A 13,622-nucleotide genomic window follows, 5' to 3' on the forward strand; every position below is an offset into this window, starting at 1 on the left:
CCTTCATACTGTCACGATCCGACTTCCCAGGTAATAAAGACACCTACTAAAAACACCCTTTAGGTAAGCCAAACTGTTCCCAGAACAAGAAATAGTGATTAGAAGGGTATAATTAAAATAAACTAATAATAATAGTATGAACATACAAAAATGGGAAAGCAAACAAAAAAATATTTACAAAGTAAACACTCTGAAAACCTAGAAATTATGATAAATATAAGTCCCAAATGTATTCTACAACAAGCCTTCTCGAAGACGAAAGACAAGTTAAAATAAGTGCAGATCGAGACATGCTCATCTGGAATGCCTATTGAACACCCTCGTCTCCAACATACAAGGTGAAAGAGACACCATGAAGGATCATTGTTGGAGGTGGTCCTAGGAACTGAACCACGAAATAAAGCACAGTGTAGTTTAAGTACCAAAAGAACAGTACTTAATAGTTAGCAGTGGCCCACAAGAAAGGTAAACAAAATAGGAATATAGAATAAATAAACAAATGGAGGCCAAGCAAATATGTAAATAGGGAACACGAGTGCAGTATATCTTAATAAACATAAAGTAAACATAAGTGAAACCGTATAAGCACGTTTGAATAAAACATTATTAGACCCTTATATGACTGACAAGCACACGAAATGAATAAGTCTACAAGGTAGAAGAATAATCCAGATCCAAATAAAGGAAACACTCAAATCCCATCCTAGGTAGAAAGAGTGACTATGAACTGAACTAGTCAACTCCAAGACTAGCTAGAAAAAGTGACTATCAACCCATACTTCCTAGGACAACAATTCACTCCAAGGGTTTCAACCTCCCAACTAGGATGAGCGCCTCGGGGGTATGTCAACATTGTAGAGGATTTTGAATATCCCGTTCGCCCAACCAACCCAAATCTAGGAGCATTAGTTCCCTATCTAGTAAGAGTGCTAAGGAATGTATTGACTCCAAAAAGGATCTAAAGTAGGCTAAATGTAACCATAGATTGACTTCTACCTTCAACAATATCATTAAGTCCTCCAATACGGAAGAACTCTAGTCTCGATAAAGCACATAATCTCTAGTAATGCATCACAACTCAGAAATAGGGAGAGGAGATAGAAATGCAAGTAAGAACTGCAAATGCCTAAGTTAAGGCCAATACCATCAGTAGTAAGTGTGCTCAAGTAATTGTGAGTCACTCATGAACCTATTCACATATGTACTTCAGTCTCATAGTAATCTCAGTCTCTCAAATTCATGAGTGACCCACAATGACTAGCAACATAATTTAAGTCATGAATATTCATATTTCAAAGTTCTCAAATAAATCGTGCTTATGATTTAACCTAAAACTCTTTTAGTGATCTTTTTATTTAGAGAGTGATGCTGATGATAGAAGTGGAGTGATGACAGAAAAAGAAGATAGACGCTTATCGTGACCAATGACAATAACCTACGGTATGAGTGTCTACGCTCTTCACTAGTTTTGTATCCGAACCAAGGGTTGAGGTCGTGTCCTAAGGAAGATATTTCGAGAAGATGTAATAAAATTAGAATCTCATTATAATTATTTGTAGCTAAAGAGAATAATGACTAAACACTGTAAATCAAAGTGGCAACACAAAATATTAAAATATCAAAGGGGGTTTTCTCACAAGTATAGTAGAAATAATAAGAATGCAAAAGGGAATCAAGTATGGGGAAAATTTCTTCCGATTGACCACAATAAAAGTTGAGATAGGAAGTTCGGTACATGCTTTCCATAGGAAATTTTTCAGATAATTTTGATTAGGCTATGTTTTAGATGGAAATAAGTTCCCTCTTGGGCAACTTACACCGTTTCAAATGTGTTCCTGTCAGACACCCATTTACCACATGAAGACCAGAATGCGCCTTACCCCACTCAATGTTTCAATCTTAGTGATAGGATATGGGACTAGGTCCCATCCTCTCGGGCTCAACCTCATTTCGACCAACTTCTTTGACCATTAGTCTAGTGCTGTTTGTCTCGCGACCTCCCTCTCGGGCAAACCGAAAACACATGGGTGAGTTTATATTTGCAACTACAATCCCATTAAATAAAAAAAACCAACTAGGTGAAATCACCATTAAAATACATTTAACCTATCAGCAAGCAAGACCTAAAAATAATATCAACTTATATTTGCTAAATCACAGCCCAAGAATAGGGTTTTTATCCACACATTAAGCAATAAAAATTACAACTAAAATGTAAATGCAATCATATGGGTATATGAAATTAAACCTTAATATGAGCAAAGGAAGAAGAATAGCATAAATCCACTTGCAACTTGGGAAAGATGAAATTGTTCCTTCTTCAAGTCTCTCACAAAACGCTCTCCAAAATTGAGAAAAAATAAAAAAACCAAAGTTCTAAAACATGAAAAAACAATAATAATGTTCGGAACCTCTAAAAATGACACCTAAAATTAGTATGAATAGTTTTGAGATTAAGTATAATGGCAGAAAATTCAACAAGGTTAGTTGTGATTGCCGAATGCCTTAGCGATTCACCCTCTTCTGATTCATCGCCTATTGTGATTTGTGTTCAACACGTTCGTTTCCTGAATTATTGAGCTGGATATATCTGCTTCACGAAACTCACCGACGTCACATTGATTGCTTCTTTCATCGCCTTTTGATCCATTTCCTTACAAGCTTCGTGGGGTAGAGTGCTTCCCATTGGACATGCACCAAGTGTGATTGGCGGAAGTCACGCTTTAAATTTTACGTTATTTTCAGTGTTTTTGTTCTTTTTTTACGTGTAATTACGTGTAAGTGTCCATGCTTCTATGAAAATATCAAATACACGAAATTTAAGAGTTTTCCTCAAATATTAAGAAAAAAATAAGCATTTGAGGACACTATTTCAATCAAAATAAAACCCTAAATGAGTACCATTTGTGGACTCATCAACACCCCCCACTTCTACTTTTGATTGTCCTCAATTAAAACTACAGTTCGATTGTTCAAATAGGAAAGCTAAAACAGTGCTACAGTAGACTCAATTATTACATAGAAAACAAGACTCAAACTACTCAAGAAAATACTAATTGTGTACTCAAAGATTCAATTTGTGACACACTTTTATTAAAGATTATCATGCTCACTATACTTGCTACTAATGCGAGTTCAAGTTCAACAACTGTATATGAATGCTCTCATTCAAATAATGATTCTCTATTTCCACACATGGGTCAATCAATTAAACATGAGGAATAAAATGCAACACTCACACTCATAAAGAGAAACACGATGCATGTTTTTACAAATAGGTTTGCCCTTATTTTCAAATCAATCTTCTATTCGGCTTACGCAACATAAAAAAAGGCTTTCTAAGGCTTTGATGGGGCTGAGTGCAATGCTATTGTCATTTAGGTGTAGTGGCTAAAAATTCTTCATGAATTTTGTAGCTCACAAAAACTTACTTTCCTCCACCTTGTTCTACCAATTTTCTTTTAGTGCTTCTATGTAATCCTATTATTCACTCTATGGATTGCCTGGAAACCCAAATTTCTTTTGGACTTTTATTCCACAATATTTTTTCTTTATTTATTTTATTTTATTTTTATTCTTTCCTTTTATATGGAGGGTTTCCATTTTCTTGCAACACCATACGTTTACGAGACTTTTCTTGCACTTCTTGACTTCTCCTTTTCCTTTTCACCTTATAACCAACTTAATCTTTTGACTTAAGTTGGCTGTTCAGTAAACCAAAAGTCATGAAGATTATAGGTAGTGGATAGAGAAAAGTCTAGTGTAAACAAACTTTTCTTCAAAATAAAGTATGAGGCTCAAGAGTTATACAAAATAGTTTAAGATACTCACGAGTAGCTCACAAAAGAGGTACATGTCAAATTTGGCTCAGACTCTATAAAATTTATTAAGATCATTTCAAGAGGATACCATTCTAAATTGATCAAACTAGAAAGGATAATTCTAGGTTTATTTTAGCATGGTTCAAAGTAAGCTTATCACACAAGGAATCGATATTAAAGCCAAACAAGAATACACAATTTTTCTATTGTGTAATTTTCATCACAAAGAGAAATAAATTTGATACATGGCTAATAACAACGAGAAGCAAAGAGTTCACATATTGCCTATATAACTTCATTTTATCACATTGTAGTCATACATTTATGTTTGTTGGATTTATAGAACTATTCAAGTCATCAGTATTGATCGAAATCAAGAATTAACTTTGTAGGAGAACAACCATTTTCAACACAAAATGTGGTAATTTTTTTTAAAAAATGATTTTTTGGAAGGGTTAAAACCATTTGCAATTAGAAAACATAACTGATCTATAAGTTCAACCAATTGAAAAGCTGTTTTAATAAAAAAAATACAACAGATAACAAAAATATATATACACCGAATGCAAGAATTAATCACAAAATATCAACACAAAAGGTTTGGACCTCAACCCACCAGAAAAGAAATGTGTTTGTCCTCAAACATAAATAAAAGTATCCAAAATTAGATATTAGTGAAAAAGAGAGAAGAAGGTAGAGAGAAATCCTTCGTTCTTAGTAGCTTAATCTATTTGGGATTAAGTGCCCAATGTGTCAGCCTTGTATGGGATGCTGGATCTCGGAGACATTTATGCAAATTAAGAGGCAGCTGCCTTGCTGGTATTATTTCTGCCATGATCTGGCAAGAAGGAGTCTATTGCTCTGAAGAAGTGTAAAACATCTAACATGACATAGGTGTAACTACAGCCTAATGCTTATGTATTGATGTTTTGAAGCCCTAAAATATATTAAAATAATGCTATGAGGCAGTGGTCAAACTCTCATGGAGTTTGGAGGTCAAACATCCAAGAACATACATGACGTTTGAAAGGTTTGCCTTCAAACGACCTTCTGTGCCTTAGCATGTTTCATCGAGTATTATATGTTCGTTTTGGATGAAATTTATGTGAGAGGTCCTAAACTCGTATATGATCATATTCAAATTGGAAAGGTCCGGGAAAAAGTCCCCAAGGGTCCTTGAGGAAGGACCCTTCATTTGAGCCAAAGGCTATCTAGACCACCCCCAACAAGTGAGGCAATCGACGACCACTAGGCTTGTCGATGCCCTGTCGATGGTGGCGTAGGAAAAGACATAGCCTATGGATATTAAGATCCCAAGGGCAGGTCTCTGAACAAAACAAGGGCATGACATGACGGCCCGTCCATGACCCAATGATTCATCGATAGGCAGACATCTATTGGGTCTGCAAACCTTGGAGGTCACTGTTAAATGTGGGGGTGAAGTGGTAAATTCACCCCACACATCTAAATAATTAAATGGGAGGTTTTATAAGTGTATTTTGGGTATTATAAATAGTTTTATATGTTTTAAACACCTAGATGAATTCACTTTGCAAAATTAAAACCCAAATTCTCTATGAAATTCTTTAGAACTCCAATGGTGCTAAAACACAAAATAGAGCTTGGATTGAATATTTCTTTGGTGATTCTTCATAAAATATTGATCAAAATCGTGGTGTATCATCAATTAAGGTATGTCCTTCACCCTTGAATCTCTTTTCTTCAACGAGTCAATCTTCAAAGTGATTTTCTGAAGTCTTTCCAAGATGAACTTGTTCAATTTTGTAATCTATTTACGGGTTCTTGCATTGAAGGTTTTGAATAATTCTATATTGATTGAATTGTTGTTTATTAGATGATTTTACCTTAAAAATGTATCAATCCATGTAGTACATATAACTCTAGATTTGACTACTTTATAGGTGATCTGATTATGCCTTCACGCTATTGAATTCTTGTGTAATTTGATTAGGGCTATTGAATTATAAATGAATAATGCAATAATTGTTAGTTGGATGCCCCTAGTTCATAATTTCAGTTTGAATTATCTTTGATTCATTGTGTATTTTAATTATGGGATTGAATTGGGGATCATGGCCATTGGTAAGGGCCTTGAGTATTGTGTTGGTTGAATTGATTCTGGATTGAAGTGTTGGGGATTCGATCAATGGTATGTTGATCTAATTTTCTCTATATTGTGTAGTCTTGTTCTTAGATAGTACCTATACTTGGTCCACTTATGGGGGCGGTGCTATGTTCTTTACTTGTGAATTATGTGGCCTCATTGGCGTTACTTTATGAATTATGATAATCATGGCCTTGTCGGCATACTTGATATATTATGATTATTTGTGTAGTGATTTATGTGAAGTATGCTCATATCTATCTACTTGTGCGTAATGTGAAAGTATGTGTTTGTTCTATTAACATTAGGTGATCATGCTAGACTATGACTATGTCCTTATGTGTGTAGTCTTAGGATTGATGTTTGATTCTTCCTAATTGGTTATGTAAGTCTTATGATGGTTATATTTATTATATTACAGCAGTGAATAAGGTGACCTATAGATGATGTTGGTTATGCCTATGTGCTTTGAGAATGACATGCTACATATCAAGTATGTGTGGGCATTGCTTTGGTAGACTTGTGTCCCTTAATTGATACATGTGGAAGCTGAATATGAATTCTTTTCATAGTATGCTAAAGCTTCTTAGACTTTTATATGTGATTAACATGTCACCATGAACATTGATAAGAGGTAATTTATGTGAAAACTTCAACTTGTTTGTAAAGTTATGATATTCTTGAAGTTCAAAGCCGTAATGGTATCCTTCATATGTGAATGGTGTACTTAGGGTTGATTGGCCGGAACAACATCAAATCATCCTTAGGAAAGTCATTGAGCTATTCTTTTAGCAATTGTAGGTAGCCTTAGTGGACTGTATTTGGTAAGGTGAAATGTGATTGGGTTGTGAACTATATATGTAACCTCTTTATGTGATCACTTATGTGAATTACTCTATGAGAACAAAGTCTAGCATCGATAGAGTATGGCTAGTGGAGTTGCTCTAAGATTAGATGACGTTAAGCACAAAGAAACCCTTCATATTTCCTAGACATGTGCCCACATGGGTTGTGTCCTAGTTCTACCATTGGCAAATAGAACACCTTTTATCAAAGTATGGTTGACTCTATATTCTATGCTTACCTACTATGGTCTATGTTGGTTATTACCTATTATCATTATATTAGATACCTACTTGTATTGGACAAGTTCTATGAAGTCTATGTGGTGGTATGGGTCACTATCAACACGTTGCACGATTAGACTTTGAAGATCTTAGTGATGACTCCTTAGGTTTTCTTCAAGAAAGTTACTTGAATGTCCTTATGTGATGAATGACTCTTAATGAACTAATAAAGATAATGACGTAAGTTGGAAAGTATGTTAATGATTAAGTACTTACCCTGAGTAGTTTAAGGGCTGCTTAGTAAAGGTATGAAGGGGGCGTAGGAATTGTCACTTCCTGTCTTACCTATGGAAGTCTTAAGAATGACTCTAGATAGGGAAAGTAAATTGAGTAGCTAGACATGATGTAGACTTACGGAGTCATAAGCATTATTTAGGTAATCATGGAGAGGGTGTATGGGAGTTCTCTTCTTGAATTAGTTAAGTGAGTCTTTTGGTAATATTTTGGAGGAGAATCTTGTATTTTGTATATATCTTATTGCATGAAGTGAGAATGATGTTACTCTAGATAGTCTAAAGGATCTCATAGGTGTGTAAAGGGATTGTATGGGCGGTCACGTCATAACTAACTCAAGAGAGCCTTAGAATAATATTGGGTAGGAGGACCTCATAATGATGTGTTTTGGATGCATTTTAATGCTATATTGAGATATGTGAAACTTAGATGAACTTACAGTGAAGTAATTGTAAGCTCACTGTATTGTCACAGTAACTTTCATATAAGGTTGCTATAATTTGTAATGTCTTCTAATTGTATCGTTTAGTTCTAAATGTGTTTCTTATACTTTTAATATGATGTTTTAATCAAAAAGAGTATTTCTCATAAATGTCAATTTCTCATGTTTTATCCATTATGCCATACTTAGTACAAGTGTTTGTACTAATTCCATACATTTTGTTCTATCTAAAGATGTAGGTGGAAGGTGAGAAACGTCTTTAAGAAAAGCTTGAATCTAATTATCGTTCAAGAAAAGTTAAAGTATGCCCTCACTTGACGCGATGACATAATCGTTTTTAGATTTCCTTTAATTCAAAGTATTGTAATAAATTAAATATTACCATATTCGTATTGTATGGGTCGTTTCCCAAGTATTCTTGAATCAAAGATTTGCATAAGTTGAGACTTTGTGTTTTCTATGATTTTTAATGTGAAATATGTTTTAAAATATTCGTGTGAACAGTTATAATTTCACACTAGTTTTCATACATGTATGCAATGAATAATGTCAAAGGGCTTGTACAAGATCTCTGAGAGGTCAAGTAGGCCAAGTCGCACTACGAGAGTGTCATATCTTCTAAGGTATGATCTCAGGATGTGCAAAGCTTGGTATTAGATCATAGGTTATTAAAGTGGTCCTAGGAATGAAAAAGTCTCATAAAGACACGTCTAATAGAGTCTTGATCATCAGGGTGAGTTTCTAGATTGTTTGTACAAGGTTTTGAGTGTCATGAGGTTGACTTCTAGGGAAGGCGTAGTTTTCTTCGTATCAATTGAGGGAGGTTTCTCATGTGTTTTATACTCAATGGAAAAATAAAGGCCGTTTGAGTCGAGTCCTATAAAGTGGTTAGAGTTTAAAGAGGCTCTCTTAGGAAAGTACTTTCCGTGTGAGAGGATGGAGGCGAAGGTTGAGGAGTTTATTAATCAAAAGCAAGGAATATGAGCATTGAGGAATATTCCTTGAAGTCCACTATGTTTTATAGGTATGCTCCATTCATGGTTTCTAACCCTAGGGAAGAGATGACTAGAGTTTTGTGATTGGTGTTGCCGACCTTGTGAAAGAGCAGTGTCGTACGACCATGTTCCTCGGCAATACGATTTTTCCTAGACTCATGGTGTATGATCGGTCTATTGAGGACTCCAAGCTTAGTAGGATTGAAGGAAGTTGAAGAGGGGTGGATCTAGTGATCAAAATCAACCTAGGTTAAAAAAGAGTGCTCAAACTCATGATGAACCTAAAGATCCTAAGGTCAAACATGAGAAAGGTAGTGGTTCTCAAAGTGGTAAGACTACTTGTGCTACTTGTCGGAATAAGTATTATGGGAAATGTCTAGTTGGTACTAGAATTTCTTGGATTGTGGTAATTATGGACATAAGGGGAGGGATTGTCCTTCGATTGCGGCTAGAGGAAAAGAAGTCAAGCAAGATCCTGCAAGTGGTCCGAGTGATGATGTTCCTAGTAAGAATCGCGTGTATGCACTCTCGGCAAGAGGATCAAATTCGGATGATAATGAGGATGTTTATAAGTTATAGTTTCTTTCTTTAGTTGTTATGTCTTCCTTTTAAGTGCGGAAGTATGGTGAGTATTGGAGTTTTGATTGTCTAAACTCCTCTACTTAACTCAAGCTTGAGAGTTAGAATTTCATAGTAGCATGTTTTATTGTTGCATTGTGTTTAAGAGTCTTGTTGGAATTGAATTTTATTGATTCCTTGCATTGTGCATTTCATGAAAGTATGATTATGTTGTCAATTGAGTTTATATGGTTATATATTTTATATTATCATTCTGTCATCATTAATTTCTTAAGAGTTGTTTTTTTGGAAGAATTTAGCATGTTTAATGTAATGTTGGCAGTTCACTGAAAGATTTTTCAAATTTTGGGTAAATTGTTCTTTTGTTGAAAATTGTAGTAGTGTGTATGTAATTGATTTATATAAACACGATAATAAAGGGAGAAGGTGTTTATCCTATTTGAAGTGAAGCATGTGAGTCTTATTGCGTGATGAAATATAGATTTGTTTCTATACCCTCATTGTATTTTGAGTCTCTTAAAAGTATGTGAAATTGGTTCTTCCTAATTGTGTATTGTGTATGGTTTGGTAGGGTTATGTTCTTCTAGTATTGAGTTTTTTATCTCTTGAAAGAGTGTATAAAGAGCAAATGTCATTCGAGGACGAATATTGTCCAAGTGGGGGAGAATGTAACACCTCTAAAACGACATAGGTGTAACTAGAGAATAAATCTTGATTTTAGATGTATTGAAGTCCTAAAATGGGTTAAACTAAGGTTAGGAGTCAGTAGTTAAAGTTTCATGATGTTTGGAGGTCAAACGTCCATGAGTTCGAAAAGTTTGCCTTGAAACGACCTTGTGTCTCTTAAAATCTTTTGTCGAGTTCTAAGTAATCATTTTTGATGAAATTTATGTGAGAGGTCCTAAAATCGTATACGATCATATTCGAGTTGGAAACATCCGGGAAAAAGTCTCCATTGACCAACCAAGGGTCCTTGAGGAACGACCCTTCATTTGAGAGAAAGGCTGTCTAGACCAGCCCCAAACGACTGAGGCAATCGACGGCCAGTAGGCTGGCCGATGCCCCGTAGATTGTGGAGTAGGTCAAGACTTAGTCTAGGTAGATTATTCTCCCAAAGTCAGGTCTCTTAACCAAACGAAGGCCAGCCAAACTGGCCTATCGATGGGCAGGCATCGATTGGGTCTGCAAACCTCGCAGTTCACTGTTAAATGTGGGGGTGAAATGTTAAATTCATCCCACGTTCAAATAATTAAAAAGAAAGTTTCCTAAGGGTATTTTGGGTATTATAAATAGTTTTTTATGTCAGAAGCACATAGATGAATTCACTTTGCAAAATTAAAACCCAAATTCTCTATGAAATTCTGTAGAACACTATTGGAACAAAAAATCAAGATAGAGCTTGGATTGAAGATTTCTTTCGTGTTTTTTCATCAAATCTTCATCAAATTTGTGGTCTAGCATCAATTAAGGTACGGCCTTCATACTTGAATCTCTTTTCTTCAAGGAGTTAATCTTCAAAATGATTTTCTGAAGTCTTTCAAAGATGAACTTGTCCAATTTTGTAATCTATCAATGGGTTCTTGCATTAAAGGTTTTGAATCATTGTATATTGATTGAATTGTTGCTAATTAGATGTTTTTAACTCAAAAACTCTATGTACCCATGTAATTCATATAACCCTAGATTTGACTACTTTATGGGTGGTTTGATTATGTCCTAATGCTATTGAATTCTTATGTAGTTTTATTAGAGCTATTGAATTGTGAATGAATCATGCTAGAATTGTTAGTTGGCTGACAAAAATTCATAAATTCATGTTGAATTATCTTTTATTCATTATGTATTGTAATTATTGGATTGAATTGGGGATCATGGACATTCTAAGAGCCTTGTGTATTGTGTTGGTTGAGTTTACTATAGATTGATGTTGTGACGATTTGACCAATGGTATATTGACCTAATTTTTTTTATATTGTGTAGTCTAGTTCTTAGATAGTAATGATGATTGGTGTGGTCCATTTATGGTGGCGGTGTTATGTGCTTTACTTGTGAATTATGTTGCCTCGTTGGCGTTACTTCATGAATTATGATGAGCAACGCGTTTTTTGCATTACTTGAGATATTATGATAATTTGTGTAGTTATTTATATGAAATATGATCAAATCTATCTACTTCAGAGTAATGTGAAAGTATGTGTTTCTTCTATTTACATTAGGTGATCATGTTAGACTATGATTATGTCCTTATGTGTGTAGTTATGGATTGATGTGTGATTCTTTCTACTTGGTTATGTGAGTCTTATGATAATTATATTGATGATATTATAGTAGTGAATAGGGTGAGATTTAGATGATGTTAGGTATGCCTATGTGCTTTTAGAATGATATGATATATATGAATTATGTGTATGCCTAGCTTCGGTAGACTTGTGTCCCTAACTTGATACATATAAAAGGTGAATATGACTTCTTGGTATAGTATGCTAAATCTTCTTAGTCTTGTAAGTGTGATTGACATTCAACGTTGAACATTGCTATGATAGTCCTTTATGTGGAAACTTCAACCTAGTTATAAATTTATGATATCATTGAAGTTGAAGTCGTAACGGTATTCTTCTAGTCTGAATGGTGAACTTAGGGTTGATTGGCTGGAACGGCATGAAATCATCCTTAGGGATGTCATTTAGCTATCCTTTTAGCCATTGTAGGTAGCCCTAGTGGACCCTCTTTTCTAAGGTGAAATGTGATTGGGTTATGAACTAGAACGAAACCTCTTCATGTGATCCTATATGTGAGTTTCTCTATATAACAAAGGCTAGCACCGAGTGAGTATGTCTAGGGGAGTTTCTCTAAGATAATATGATATTAGATAATAAAAAAAAACCTTCATATTCCCTAACCATCTGCCTACATGGGTTGTGTCCTAGTTCTACAATGGGAAAGTAGAACACCCTTTATCGGAGGAGGATTGAATCCGTATTCCATACATATCTACAATTTTATATGTCTGTTAATGCCTAAACTCATCATATGGGGTACCTACTAGCAGTGGAGAAGTTCTATGTAGTTTAAGTGGTGGTATGAGACGCTATCTAGTCATTGCATGATTAGGCTTTGAAGATGTTAGTGAGTTAGTCCATAGGTCTTCTCCAAGACCATTACTTGAATGTCCTTACGTGATGAATGTATCTTAATGAACTAATAAATATAATGACTTAAGTGTGAAAGTATGTTAATGATTAATTTCTAAACTAGTGTAGTTGAAGGGTAGCTTAGTTAAGGTATGAAGGGGGCATAGGAATGGTCACTTCATGTCTTACCTAGTGAAGTCTTAAGAATGACTCTATATAGGGAAAGTAAATTGAATAACTAGACATGATCTAAAGTTAGGTAGCTTAAGGATTATTTCGGTAATCTTGGAGAAGGTTTATGGCGCTCTCTTCTTGAATTACTTAAGTAATTATTCTGATAACCTTTAAGAGGAAAATCTTATATTATATTTGTGTTATTGCATGAAGTGAGAATAATATTACTCTAGATAGTCTAAAGGATCTCTTAGGTGTGTGTGAGGGATTGTATGGACGGTCGCTTCATAACTCACTAGAGGGAGCCTTAGAATCATCTTATGTAGGAGGACCTCATAGTTATGTATTTTTGATGTATTTTAATGCTATGTTCTGATATGTGAAATTTAGATGAACTTACAGTGAAGTCACTGTAAGCTCACTGTAATGTCATTGTAACTTTCATATAAGTTAGCTATAATTTGTAATGTCTTCTAATTGTGTGGTTTGATGTTTAAATGTGATTCTTACACTTTCATATGCTTTTTTGATCAAAATAGAGAACATTTCTCATAAATATCCGTTTCTCATGTTTGATGCGTTATATCATACTTAGTACAAGTGTTTGTACTAATTCCATACATTTTGTTATATCTAAAGGTGTAGGTGGAAGGTTAGAAACGTCTTGAAGCAAAGCTTGGAATCTAGTTATTGTTTAAGCAAAGTTTAAGTATATCCTCACTTGACTCAATGGAACAACCATTTTTAGATTTGCTTAAATTAAAAGCATTGTGATAGATTAAGTATTCTTAAATTCGTATTGTATGGGTCATGTACCTAGTATTATTTAGTCTTAGATTTGCAGATGTTGAGACTCAGTGTTTTCTATGATTTTTAATATGAAAGATGTTTTAAGATATTTGTGTGAAATTTTTAATTCCACATTACTTTTGATACATGTATACAATGAATGATGTCAAAGCGCTTGTTCAAGACCTCTAAGAGGTCAACTACG

This window comes from Solanum pennellii, chromosome 8, assembly GCF_001406875.1.
Source record: "Solanum pennellii chromosome 8, SPENNV200".
Lineage (NCBI taxonomy): Eukaryota > Viridiplantae > Streptophyta > Magnoliopsida > Solanales > Solanaceae > Solanum > Solanum pennellii.